Source organism: Schistocerca americana, chromosome 1 (assembly GCF_021461395.2).
Source record: "Schistocerca americana isolate TAMUIC-IGC-003095 chromosome 1, iqSchAmer2.1, whole genome shotgun sequence".
Classification (NCBI taxonomy): Eukaryota; Metazoa; Arthropoda; class Insecta; order Orthoptera; family Acrididae; genus Schistocerca; species Schistocerca americana.
In genome coordinates this window covers 714,215,355-714,228,570 of record NC_060119.1, presented here as the reverse complement: position 1 = coordinate 714,228,570, position 13,216 = coordinate 714,215,355, and the positions used below count along the sequence as shown (strand labels likewise).

At 42.3% G+C, this 13,216-nt stretch overlaps 1 non-coding gene across 1 annotated transcript; it reads right to left on the bottom strand.

Annotated features, from left to right (window-relative positions):
• Positions 1-12,886: 12,886 nt before the first annotated feature.
• Trnaa-agc lies at positions 12,887-12,959 on the bottom strand. Its single transcript has one exon. It is a non-coding gene; the product is annotated as a tRNA-Ala (tRNA).
• Positions 12,960-13,216: the final 257 nt, after the last annotated feature.

Sequence of the window (13,216 nt, the reverse complement as noted above, 5' to 3'; positions counted from 1 at the left end):
ATGGCTCTGAGCACTATGGGACATAACATCTGAGGTTATCAGTCCCCTAGAACTTAGAACTACTTAAACCTACCTAACCTAAGGACATCACACACATCCATGCTCGAGGCAGGATTCGAACCTGCGACCGTAGCAGCAGCGCGGCTCCGGACTGAAGCGCCTAGAACCGCTCGGCCACCGCACCCGCCCTCAACGTCGATTCGGCGTAGATCCCTCACAGTGGTTGGTGGGTCACGTCATCCATAAACAGCGAATTTCAATCTATCCCAGGCAAGTTCAATAGGGTTCATGTCTGGAGAACATGCTGGCCACTCTAGTCGAGCGATGTCGTTATCCTGAAGGAAGTCATTCACAAAATGTGCACGCTTGGGACGCGAATTGTCGTCGATAAAGACGAATGCCTCACTATATGCTGCCGATATGGTTGCACTATCGCTCGAAGGATGGCATTCGGGTATCGTACAGCCGTTAAGGGGCCTTCCATGCCCACCAGCGGCATACGTCGGGCCCACATAATGCCACTCCAAAACAGCAGGAATCCTCCACCTTGCTGCACTCGCTGGGCAGTGTGTCTAAGGTGTTCAGCCTGACCATGTTGCCTCCAAACAAGTCTCCGACGACTGTCTGGTTGAAGGCGTATGCGACACTCATCGCTGAAGAGAACGTGATGCCAATCCTGAACGGTCCATTCGGCTTGTTGTTGCACCCATCTGTACCGCGCTCCATGGTGTCGTGGTGGCAAAGATGGACCTGGCCATGGACGTCGGGAGTGAAGTTGCGCATCATGCAGTCTATGGCGCACAGTTTGAGTCGTAACACGACGTCCTGTGGCAGTACGAAAAGCATTATTCAACATGGTGGCGTTGCTGTCAGTGTTCCTCCGAGCCATAATCCGTAGGTAGCGGTCATCCACTGCAGTAGTAGCCCTTGGGCGGCCTGAGCGAGGCATTCATCGACAGTACCTGTCTCTCTGTATCTCCTTCATGTCCGAACAACATCGCTTTATTTCACTCCGAGACGCCTGGACACTTCGCTTGTTTAGAGCCCTTCCTGGCACAAAGTAACAATGCGGACGCGAATGAACGGCGCATTGATCTGCTAGGCATGGTTGAACTACAGACAACACTAGCCGTGTACCTCCTTCCTGGTGGAATGATTGGAACTGATTGGCTGTCGGACCCCCTCCGTCTAATGGGCGCTGCTCATGCATGGGCGGGCTATAGTGACATCTCTGAACAGTCAAAGGGACTGTGTCTGTGATACAATATCAATAATCAAGGTCTATGTTCAGGAGTTCTGGGAACCTGGGTAATGCAAAACTTTTTTTGATATAAGAATAAAAGCAACTGTGGTGTACTCTACTTCCGACAACTGATTCATCTTATCCATTTACATTATATTAGTTTCAAATGTCACACTCTATCTCAGTTTCTTTGTAATTAGTAAATGTTGTAAATAACAAACTCAAATGTGAGGCCCAAAATGATTCCTTTACTACAACATTTTTCCTAAAATACGCCACAATATTAGGATGTTCACAGGCAATACTACACGCTGATATACACGTAGAAAAGACTCAAGAGAAAACAAGAAGAACTTTTTATCAGATGCCGGTAAGATATCTCTTTTTAAGAGAATGATTCCATATTATGAAGTTAATCGAAATATATAAAGTGCTTAAATGCATCGCTAAGGGAAGATATCGTTAAAACGTTCAGATACAACCACACACTATTTTGGAAAGAACGACATTTCTGTCGAGAGGATACCACACTGATTGATTATTTTTAGAATAATTTAGTTATCCGGCACTATCATATTTATTTCTAACGAAATTAATGGTTCTGCTGACACTGGGTATCCTGTTTCATGAAACACACAACGTGTTTAAGTGTCAGAACTGAGGAAACCTCGTTGTCACTCAAGTAATTTTCACAGTGGTGGGACAGAACCACGACCCGTGTTTTAAGCTCTGAGGATCGCCGATGTCGGCCGAAATCAGTAATTTCGGTAGAAATAAATGTAATAATGCCGCAAAGTTTTAAGTATGGCTGCTTGGTTCAGTGACCGTTTATAAACGGTCACTGAACCAAACAGCCATGTTTAAAACTTTGTGCCCAAGCATCCAAGGCTGCGTCTAAATATAAAGACCTACAGAAGAAATTACTAAGTACAAGTATGGCCATTACATTTAATAACAAATGTGAAAAAAGTGGACTAGTTCCTACTTATGCGAAAGCCTATATTAATTATGCTGCTTGTGAGAAAGATCCCAAGTCCTTCAGACCTATCATTAAAAATCTCATTTCTGATAATGTTAAAAAGCTATATGCTAAAAAAGACCTTCTTAATGAACAGGCATTTTAACATTGACGATTCCTGGATACAGATTAACGAACATTTAGAAATTTGTAAACAAGGCATAATGCGTAAGCACGAAAAGAAACTTGGTAAGCTTTTTTGTCTGTTTCCTGGTGAAAAATGTCCTCAAAGTACTTTTTAAAAAAGCAATCACGTATTTTATAAAAGAATTCTAAATAAAACTAACATTACTTTTACACAGAATGAAACTGTCTTGCTGGGTTGAAGTACTATGGCATGCCCAACTTGTCAGACAAAAATGTGATAGAATAAATGCTTGTCGATCTAAAAATTGGCCTTGATTGTAAAAAAAAAAAAAAAAAAAAAAAAAATAGATGATTCATGTCAAACTAGAATTTCTTATGATGTAGCTAACATTCTCAGTAAAAATACAGCCTCTCATCATAATGTTACGCATAATGATAGAAAATTGGTTAATTCCGTTAATAATAAATTTAAAGAAGCAGATGCTCTATTAACTAAGTCTGACGAAGATTGCACTTTAGTTATTGCCTACAATTCCGAATATATTTCCAAAACCTTACATTATTAAGCAAAAATAATAATTCGGAGCAGCATGAGGATCCGACTCCAGAACTAAAAAATGAAGCCAGGCCAGCCATCTATAACGCAAAATTTCTAATCAAACCTTTCAGAAGAAAATGCTTATTAACATGAAGCCTCAGCCCCCAAAACTTCGGTCTCAATTTAAAATCCACAAACCTAACCATCCGACACGGCCGATATCTAATAGTATGAATAGCACGTACCATGATTTGGCCAAATTTCTACATGAAACTCTGAAATAATCATTCGTTTTCGAGAACAATTATTTCATCCCCAATAGTCATGCCTTAGTCCATAAAATAAAAGAGTTAGAATGCAGTTCAGACACCAAGTTGTTTTCATTAGACATCAAAAATCTTTATACTAATGTCCCTGTACAGGAAACGCTTACAATAGCAGAAAAAAATTTACGTCATTTCAAAAAAGATTTTTCAAATGAACAAATCACTGATTTCCTGAATCACAACACAGTCGTAGTCAAGTACAGCTATTTTGAATTTAATGAACAGTTGAACCAGAAATCCGACGGTCTCGCTATTGGAAATCCCTTAGCTGGTATCCTTGCCGATATTTTCATCAACGCTCTAGAAGAAATTTTTTAACTGTTTTCAGCTACAGCACTAGCCATTCTCTCCTATTTCAGATATGTTAATGGTATTTCAGTCATCTACAAGGGACCTGCTGATGTCATTGTCCGTATTTTTAATCTCTTCCATGAACTTCATCAGAAAATATCTCTAACCATCGAACTTGAAAACGAGGCCCGCCAATTAAACTTTCTTCACTTGACGCTTGCAGTAGAAGGAAATAATATCTCATTCAATATTTTTCGTAAAGAAACATATACTGATCAGATTGTACCTGCGTCTTCTATGCATTCACAGCCTCATAAAAACGCTTTCTTTCACTCTGCTATTCAACGAGCGACTTCCATTCCACTTTCGAAAGAAAAGTTCAACGACGCAATCAATTTACTCAAAACGATAGCAGTTAATAACGAATATAAACCTGGCGTAGTAGGTGACATCCTTAAAAAGAAAACTGTTAAAAGAGTGACTACACTCGGCACCTCTATCATTCAATCTAACGCAAAAAAATACTTTTCTATTCCTTTCTTGGGGCCCATCTCCTATCAGATCCAATGCGTTCTTCGTAATAAATACAACTGCAACGTTGCCGTATCTACCAATAATAATTTGATAAAAAAAGAACTACATTCATAATTTAAAATCGATTCATTCCCCTTTAGAAATTTCCAGCATCTGTAAGATTTCCTGCGATACCTGCTATTCTTACTACATAGGACAAACAGGACTTTCCTTTACAACCAGATGTAAACAACACCTTTTAAGGAAAAATGGCACTAGCCCCAAAAATTCGTCCTTTGCCGACCACCTTCTGATTACAGGTCACGCGCCTAAAGCTATTTCCGATGTCAACATTTTACGTACCGAGAAGAAAGGGCGTAGATGATATATTCTTGATGAATTAGAGATTTTTAAACATCTATCTCGAAATCACAGCTTCATTTTCAATGAGCAGCTGCAGTTGCGTGATAAAAATTTCTTCAGCGGTATAAAGCCGTTACTTGACATTTAATTTCGGATCTCCTCGTGTAGTTTACCGAAATGTTTTTTTCCATCTAAGTCAACTCATAATTTTTTATTTGTTAAATGCTTTATTGGTGTATTTCATGTTATATCGTTTGCTACAGGCTATATCATTCAGTCCTTTTTGTATTTTCTATAATGACCTTTTTATGCTTCAAACTGTACTTCTAAGTTCTGATGTACACAAAATGTTACTTTATCTGTCGCTGTTAATCAAAATATTTTACGTTATGTACCGAATAGTATTCATTACAATTTTCATCTGTCTACTCTTGAATGTTAAGTAGCTAAGTTGTACCTGCGGCTACTAGATGGCACTCTCGATGCAATGTCATGTTCACCTGACAGCACTTGTTAACGAGGGTGCCTCAGTCTGTTGGGACCTGTGGCTGTACAGGTATGAGCAGTCCATAGTGGCTCGCCTTTATGCATTCTTTTTAAAATATTTTGTGACTAAAGCCCTTCTGGCCTTTTATTTATTTTGTACGTGACATGTAAATACTGTCTCTGCCTAGTATTGTTAGTCACTACTTACATTCTATACAAAAAATTTCTTTTCCCATAAATTTGTAATTATGCTATAAGCCACTTTAAACGTTTAAATTCCGACGAAGGCACTCTCAGAAGTGTTAAAACCTGGTTAATAAGACTAAAAAAATTGTGACCGAGAGCTCATTTTCGTCAATTTTAATTTTATAATAATGCCGAACAATCAAGTTACTCTAAAAAAAAGGGTTCAAATGGCTCTGATCACTATCAGAGCTACTGGCGGAGGGTGAACGGATGTTCACATCTGAGGTCATCAGTCCTCTAGAACTTAGAACTACGTAAACCTAACTAACCTAAGGAAATCACATACGCACATGCTCGAGGAAGGATTCGGACCTGCGAACGTAGCGGTCGCGCGGTTCCAGACTGAAGCGCCTAGAACCGCTCTGCCACACCGGCCGGCCAAGATATTCTAAGCAACATTTTGTAAAGTCTGATTCACCCGGCTAGCAGCGCGCGTTAGCACGCCCCTTCTGCGATTCGAAATTCGATGAGACGTCCCAGCCCCAGACCGAAATCGTCCGGCAGACTAACGGCGAGGGTCGTCAAGCCGAGCAGCCTGGATGTGTCCCACATTCGATTAGATGAATACTGGGCTCGTATCCACGTCCCACATCCTATACGATTCGCTAACGTTTCGAAAATGTGCTCATACTCTCACGTGAAAAACACTAGACGCAAAAAGATGGGGTATACAATTTCCGTTCTGAAAGAAAGGGTGACGACAGGAAGGATATCCTTTCACCCTCCGCCAGTAACTCTGCCAAATACATGTCAATAGTGCGACCCAGGAAGGATAAGGGATAAGGTCAGGAAAAAGAGCAAGGCAGTTTTTATAAAGTTTATCAGCAGTCGGAAAATCTGGGCACTTAGAATGACGTGTTGGAATTTTACATATAGATTAAACTGAAAATAGTTTAGAAAATTAACATCCTGATAAACAACACTTCGTTGCCATATTCGTGTTTCTCCTCCTTTTATTGTTAGATTATTTAGCGCTTTAACTTCAGAAGAATGAAATTACGTATCATCAGCGAAATAATTGAAAGTCACTAGCCTTGGCTCTGCCGTCGCGATTCTCACAGTTTAAACAAATATTCACCAGCGTTCCATAATCACATTATATGATACTGGCATTGACCAGATAGAGAGAGAGAGATGGCGGTGGCTCATTATTTCGTTTGCTAATTGCGCAGTCGTGTGTAATTAAAGAGTGTGGCATTTATTTATCGTTAATGGATACAATGCGAATAGGTACAGAAGCAGAATTACAATAATTGGCAGTTATGACGTAATGCTACAATGATTTTTGTTAGCAATTATACGCTCGGGGAAGGGAGATGTGTGAAAGAGAAAGGGTTTAATTCTGAACTCGTGATATTACAGGGACGGTACCTAATAGAGCATCAGAAGCATGAACAGGACTATGGCGATAACACATCTATGTCTACATAGATACTCCGCAAGCTACCGCACGATGCGTGGCGGAGGGTAGCCTCCTGTACCACTACCGTTCATTTCCTCTACTGTTCCACTCGTAAATAGAGCCAGGGAAAAATGACTGTCTATATGCCTCCGTATGAGCCCTAATTTTTCGAATCTTATCTTCGTGCTCCTTACGCGCAATGTATGTTGGCGGCAGTAGAATCGTTCGGCAGTCAGCTTCATATGCCGGTTCTCTAAATTTTCTCAGTAGTCTTTCTCGAAAAGAACGTCGCCTCTAGGGATTCCCACGTGAGCTCCCGATGCATCTCCGTAACACATGTTGTTCGAACCTACCGGTAACAAATCTAGTAGCCCGCCTCTGAATTGTTTCAAGTCTTCCTTCAGTCTGACCCGGCTCGGAACCCAATCACTCGAGCAGTACTCAAGAATCGGTCGCACCAGCGTCTTATATGCGGTCTCCTTTAAATGTGAACAACTCTTTCCAGCTGTCCAGGAAAATGGTTCCCTCCTCACATCTTTTAGAAGTCTTACAATGTAAAAGAAGAGCATCTTTTCAAATAAAACCGTTTATCAGGCATTACTCCGGATGTCTGGAACAAGCATAGCATCTAAGGAAACTACAGCATTCTCTGTAGCAGAGTCAGTCTGGTATAGTGAACTTTCCACTGTAGTATGAAGTCGATGGTTAGTCATGAGGGTACTTTGGGCGTGATCTGGAGGTAGCACCCAGAGATTTCCTGTTACAGTAACAACCACTCGATGCGGGCAGTGATAGATGGAGTTCTTAAACACTATGAAGGAAGGATACTACAAACCAGGAAAGATAAATAAAATGAGATGAATAAGAATATAACACAAAGGTAATAGTAGGGGAAAATGGGCCGTGGAACACTTTTCAGACTTCCGCAACTGTAACAGTGATGGCATTCACTTTTTATAAGCTGCAGTCGTTCACCAAAGTTAAAAAGAATTACTCGGAAAATTAAGATTTTTCCAAATATGGAAACTTATCCAAGGTACAAGATAATCATGAACCTGAGAACAAACATTTTACTGAAATTTAAGAGCGTTGCAATGGAAAAACCTCGTCAGTATTGCATTTAGTCATCTGTTCGTTAAATTACTACTGTATTACATACCAATAAACAGTAAGTGAAATCAAATTAAGAAGGAGTGTTATCAAAAACCGGTTACAAGTTATTTCTGGCAGCAGACCCGAGGAGACTGCCAAGAATTATTACGCCCAGAAGTCGTACGAAGTTACTACAAGTTAAATCGATTTTGAGATAGAAGCTTTTCGAAACTAACACGAATTTCCATTTTCAAGATACGTAAAATTGCTCAGAAATTAACGAAACTCAGTTAATTGGCGAACATAACATATTCCATGGTAAAAGACCGTCTTCTGTTTCAAGGTACAAGATGCTGCACTACCGACGAAATATTACTTAATCGTACACACGTAATATAACTAGTTTCACAAATATACACTCCTGGAAATGGAAAAAAGAACACATTGACACTGGTGTGTCAGACCCACCATACTTGCTCCGGGCACTGCGAGAGGGCTGTACAAGCAATGATCACACGCACGGCACAGCGGACACACCAGGAATCGCGGTGTTGGCCGTCGAATGGCGCTAGCTGCGCAGCATTTGTGCACCGCCGCCGTCAGTGTCAGCCAGTTTGCCGTGGCATACGGAGCTCCGTCGCAGTCTTTAACACTGGTAGCATGCCGCGACAGCGTGGACGTGAACCGTATGTGCAGTTGACGGACTTTGAGCGAGGGCGTATAGTGGCCATGCGGGAGGCCGGGTGGACGTACCGCCGAATTGCTCAACACGTGGGGCGTGAGGTCTCCACAGTACATCGATGTTGTCGCCAGTGGTCGGCGGAAGGTGCACGTGCCCGTCGACCTGGGACCGGACCGCAGCGACGCACGGATGCACGCCAAGACCGTAGGATCCTACGCAGTGCCGTAGGGGACCGCGCCGCCACTTCCCAGCAAATTAGGGACACTGTTGCTCCTGGGGTATCGGCGAGGACCATTCGCAACCGTCTCCATGAAGCTGGGCTACGGTCCCGCACACCGTTAGGCCGTCTTCCGCTCACGCCCCAACATCGTGCAGCCCGCCTCCAGTGGTGTCGCGACAGGCGTGAATGGAGGGACGAATGGAGACGTGTCGTCTTCAGCGATGAGAGTCGCTTCTGCCTTGGTGCCAATGATGGTCGTATGCGTGTTTGGCGCCGTGCAGGTGAGTGCCACAATGAGGACTGCATACGACCGAGGCACACAGGGCCAACACCCGGCATCATGGTGTGGGGAGCGATCTCCTACACTGGCCGTACACCACTGGTGATCGTCGAGGGTACACTCAATAGTGCACGGTACATCCAAACCGTCATCGAACCCATCGTTCTACCATTCCTAGACCGGCAAGGGAACTTGCTGTTCCAACAGGACAATGCACGTCCGCATGTATCCCGTGCCACCCAACGTGCTCTAGAAGGTGTAAGTCAACTACCCTGGCCAGCAAGATCTCCGGATCTGTCCCCCATTGAGCATGTTTGGGACTGGATGAAGCGTCGTCTCACGCGGTCTGCACGTCCAGCACGAACGCTGGTCCAACTGAGGCGCCAGGTGGAAATGGCATGGCAAGCCGTTCCACAGGACTACATCCAGCATCTCTACGATCGTCTCCATGGGAGAATAGCAGCCTGCATTGCTGCGAAAGGTGGATATACACTGTACTAGTGCCGACATTGTGCATGCTCTGTTGCCTGTGTCTATGTGCCTGTGGTTCTGTCAGTGTGATCATGTGATGTATCTGACCCCAGGAATGTGTCAATAAAGTTTCCCCTTCCTGGGACAATGAATTCACGGTGTTCTTATTTCAATTTCCAGGAGTGTATATAATTTTACTTGTCATAAATTTTTGTGACGGAAGAATTAGCGATGTATTCTAAATAGCTTTAATATATTATGCAGAAGTTAAATATGTAGAGCTCGAATGGCAACAAAAACTGCAGAAAATTGCGCAATCTGCTTATGATGTTCCTTCATTTCTCAAATCATTCTCAAGTTAGTGACTAGGTTGAAGTAGCGACTGCACAAACATGATGTGTTCCTAGGTACTCTAAGCTTACGCACAACACTCTCCACAAATAATATGAGTTGTAATACGAGTAGTAGTAGTAATGTAGCAGTAGTAGCGGTAGTACTGTACTTCAGCTTAGTGTAATTCGTCACAATGTACTTCTACGTAGGTTTTAGTCCTCGCCGTATGCAATAGGCGTTGTTTAGGTAATAAGTAAGTGACGACTGCAGAAACGTACCATTCACTCTTATTGATGTTAGTTCTGCCAGGTGGTATGAGTACAATCTTTAATAATGTGTTAGCGACAGTAAGTCGGACTGAGTAAGCAACTATCTGCAGTAAGTAATTTTGCCATTTCAGACAAGTAACGTACTATCGCATTCGACCAAATTTAGAATATATTTATGTAACACAATAACACAAGGCGTCCACATGAAAACCACAGTTAAGGTAAACTATGAGACATAGATACTTGCCGTTTGTATCATGTAGCGCAACTCAATAAGTGTCGTGTAGATCTTTTTCTAAATTAATCCTTATGTTTTGTTTCAGGTGATAACTAATTACCAGAAATGACAACAGCTCAAGAGAAAGCGCAACGCATGGTGAAGTATGTGGAAATTAAATCACCAATTGCTATAAAAAGAAATTCCGACGTGTATTTCAAAGGGATCCATCAGACATTACGACGATTACGGCTTGTTGTGACAAGTTCCTGGCCACCGGGAGTGTAATCAGACAGTCATGCTCTCGTAGAAAATGCACATCTGATGAAATGGTGGAGGAGATCAGAGGGACCCTCCAAACAGCTCGCCAGTCCATTCGCTGAGCATCACGTGGGCTAAATAACCTTCACTCAGTAGTTCAAAGGTGCTGCATGCTCATAAATTTCGAATTGTGCAAGCATTCAAACATTGAAGCGAAGCGACTTGCAGCTTCGTCACGAGTTTGCTATTGAGATGTTGGACCGGACTCGGCAAACGCCAGGCATCTAGGAAATGTTTTGTCTGAGAAAGTAACCTGCCACGTATGTGGAAAGGTAAATCGGCATATAATTCGCATATGGACTTCGCAAAACTCGCAAAGTTTTCGGGGACACGTCAGAGACAGCAAAAAGGTGAATGTGTGTTGTGCGATGATGAAAGACAACATAGTTCGACCATTTTTATTCATCGGGTAGACAGTAATAGGCACCGTTAAGCAAGACATTACTTGAGCAAGTTATTGTCCTTCAGATGCTTCCCCTTCAACAAATGTGATCTTTCAGCAGGATGGAATTTATTTCTTTGTGACTTCCTGGACAGAGGTTTTCCGCTGTGACAGATGGGGCCTGATAGACCAAACAAGTGGCCACTGCGATCTTCGGACATAGGCCCTCTGGATTTCTTCCTGTGAACTTGTGTGAAAGAAATTGCGCATGTCTTGGCTGTATGTAATCTTGGCGATTTCCGCACAAGGATTGTGGATGCAATACGGTTCATCACTCTAGACATCCTCGTACGCACGTAAGTTGAGACGGTGTATCATCTAGACTTTTTGCGGGTTGCGAAAGGAGCCCATGTAAAAGTGTATGAATTTTACACACAAAACTTTTTGAGTTTCTGTGCTTGATCCCTCAAGTATCATGTTTTTCTTAATTGCATTTGGAAATCAGGGACGTTTCATAGAGCACCCTAGTTCAGGACAGCCCTAAGAATCGTGATGTACTCCAGCTTCAGTGTATATGTACTAGGTCACCGTGTAGTCATGCAATACATAAACGAAAGGATAAAATATAAGAAAATTGTGCCAGCACTCTCTTGTATGTGTTGCTGTTGTGTTGGCTGATGTGCAGTGAAAGAGCATAATTTATACAATCAATCTTGATTTAGTAAGCATGTGAAGTATAAAAAAATTAGTGGATTATGCTTCAATTGTAATCAGTTTATATTAAAGTAACGTAGTGCACATCCACGTAGCAATACATTTATAGGTGCAACCACTTCAGTTTTGTACCTAGTTGCAGACACAAACCTAATGCTGTAATACATTTTCATTATTGTCACGGACAATCAAGTATCAATTTAGATCACAGGAGAACCCGTTTTACACCTTTATATAAAAGACAACTGGCATAAATGAGGAATATCGAATGTGCAGGTAAGTGGACCTGGGACGATATTCTTTCTTTTAAAACCAATAATCAAATTTATTTACAGCTGATGACACAGTGTGCAGTCAGAGACCATGGGCAGCAGTGGTGTAATAATATTTATTTTTCTAGTTTGATGTGTTATTCAAGCGCAGTGCAGTGCTTTATAATTCTCTTAATGTCTTTTGTAGTCGCTTAACACGTCTACAGACGTCTGAATTATTATTATTATTGTTATTATTATTCAGATCTATACAATTATTTGACCTACTTGATGGTATTCAATACAGTACAAGGTGAGCTAAACAGACCACATACACTCACACTTATACATATTCACACATATATCAGTACGGCCACATTGTCCCAGTAGTCAGCCGAAACAACATCACCGTACAGCTGTATATGTATGTATATAGGGTGGTCAGAAACAGTCTGAAAAGCTTGTAAGGGTATTGCAGGGTAAGTGGTGCTGAGAAATACTTGTTCAGAAAAAAATTCGATACGTTGCTGCGTTTCCGAGTTAATTAACACTGAAGTTAGCCAATCAGGCCCTTGTGCGCGCAAATTCAAGCGGCCCGCCACAGACGGCGTCACCAAGCATGTTCTGCGTTTGGTTTCCCAAAATCGAATAAGAGACCGATACAATAACTGGATTGGGACGGTAGTACAAATCGAACAGGAACCAATGACTGAGCACTCTCGTGCGCTATCATTTTAGCTATGAGGACAACTGTCAGTAATTGTATCTGGCGAGCCGCTTGAATTCACAAGCGCAGAGGCCTGATTCGCTAACTTCAACGCTAATTAACTCCTTGCATCGTATCGAAGTTTGTTTACAAACATTTATTTCCCAGCACAACGTATCTTGAAACAGGCTTTTAACAGGCTTTTGTTACTGTTTCTGACTATCGTGTATAGGTGTTCACTCTACATATAGCTCGGAGAAAGACTCCTCCGAAACCTAGCAGTGATCTGGTTTGTTAACATGCCTACAACTTAGCGCTTCAATTGATGAAAGAGTTGTTACCTTTAATCCTTAAATAGTCTATAAATTACTAATTCATTTCTCCGTGAGCCATGCAGAGGCCTTTTAGTATGGTTACCAAACTTAAAATTATAGCTGGAGGCGCCGGGTATCGATCCCGGTACCTCTCACATGCTAAGCGAGCGCTCTACCATCTGAGCTACGCCCCCAGTTGAACTAATGTTACAAGCTGGATGGCTGAGTCAAGCCTGCCGGGTCCGACCTCCAACTGGAGCAGAGAAAGTCGGCCGGCCCTGAGCCAGGCCTCCGCTGCGCCGCCTGTGCGACTTCGGGCGCACTGTCATTTCTTCATCCATACCTACAGGCTTCTCACTTACACCGTTAGTCGTCGCTCTTGGTCAAGGTAAGCAAACCACTTATTCCTTACGTTAATTCCTTATCTCGAATGTGCTGAGATTCCCGATGA